Genomic DNA, 1,658 nt, shown 5'->3' on the forward strand with positions numbered 1-1,658 from the left:
AGCCAAAGCATATGCTAAAGAGTTTTCTTCTCTCGGCACATGGTGTAATTCCACCTTGGTGAAGAACGTCAACAATCTCCTCGTATAATCCTGGTATGGAATCAAGTGAGATTGATGCGTAAGCCATTTCCCGTTAACCTGGTTCACAACCAAAGCTGAATCTCCATAGATAACAAGGTTCTTGATTCACAAATCAATCGCCTCTTCGACACCCAAGATACAAGCTTCGTATTCAGCCACATTGTTGGTGCATTCAAATGTTAGCTGGGAAGCAAAAGTTATGTGAGATCCCTTCGGCGTAACCAAAACAACACCAACTCCACTACCATTCACGTTAACGGCCCCATCGAACATCAGAATCCATTCGGACTCAGGGTCGGGCCCCTCCTCCGGGATAGGTTCCTCACAATCTTTCGATTTGAGAAACATGATGTCCTCATCAGGGAACTCAAATTTCATCGGTTGATAATCCTCAATGGGTTGTTGGGTGAGGTAATCAGACAATACACTCCCCTTTATTGCTTTTTGAGAAGTGTATTGGATATCGTATTCAGTCAAAATAATTTGCCATCTCGCAACCCGTCCGGTCAATGCTAGCTTCTCAAATATATACTTGATCGGATCCATCTTGGAAATCAACAAAGTGGTATGAACCAGCATATACTGTCTTAGTCGGCGAGCAGCCCATGCCAAAGCGCAGCAAGTTTTCTCGAGCAGTGAATATCTTGTTTCACATTCGGTAAACTTTTTGCTAAGGTAGTAAATTGCATGCTCTTTTCGACCAGACTCGTCATGCTGCCCCAGTACACACTCCATAGACCCCTCGAGGACTGTCAAGTACAGGATTAGCGGTCGCCCCTCCACAGGAGGCATCAGAATCGGAGGCTCCTGCAAATATTCTTTTATTTTTTCAAATGCCGCTTGGCAATCATCATTCCACCTAACCGTTTGATCTTTTCTCAACAACTTGAACATGGGTTCACACGTGGCCGTTAGATGAGATATGAACCGTGAAATGTAGTTCAATCTACCTAAGAAACCACGAACCTCCTTTTTTGTTCTCGGTTCAGGCATTTCTTGTATCGCTTTTACTTTAGCAGGATCAACCTCGATTTCTCTTTCACTCACAATAAACCCCAGCAACTTACCAGACCGCACTCCAAAAGTGCACTTATTCGGATTCAACCTCAATTTGAATTGTCTCAACCGGTCAAACAACTTGGCCAAGTCTACCAAATGCCCCTCTTCTGTTTGGGACTTCGCTATCATGTCATCAACATAGCATTCGATCTCATGATGAATCATATCATGAAACAAAGTCACCATAGCTCTTTGATACGTGGCACCGGCGTTCTTGAGACCGAATGGCATCACCTTATAGCAAAAAGTGCCCCACGGTGTGATGAACGTTGTTTTCTCCATATCATCTGGCGACATTTTAATTTGATTATAGCCAGAAAAGCCATCCATGAAGGAAAACACCGAGAATTGAGCTGTATTATCTACCAACACATCGATGTGAGGTAATGGGAAATCATCTTTCAGGCTAGCTCTGTTCAAATCCCGGTAGTCCACACACATCCTCACCTTTCCATCCTTTTTCGGTACCGGCACAATGTTCGCGACCCAAGACGGATAATTAGTGACAACTAGGAAAC

Source organism: Lathyrus oleraceus, chromosome 3, assembly GCF_024323335.1.
Source record: "Lathyrus oleraceus cultivar Zhongwan6 chromosome 3, CAAS_Psat_ZW6_1.0, whole genome shotgun sequence".
NCBI lineage: Eukaryota > Viridiplantae > Streptophyta > Magnoliopsida > Fabales > Fabaceae > Lathyrus > Lathyrus oleraceus.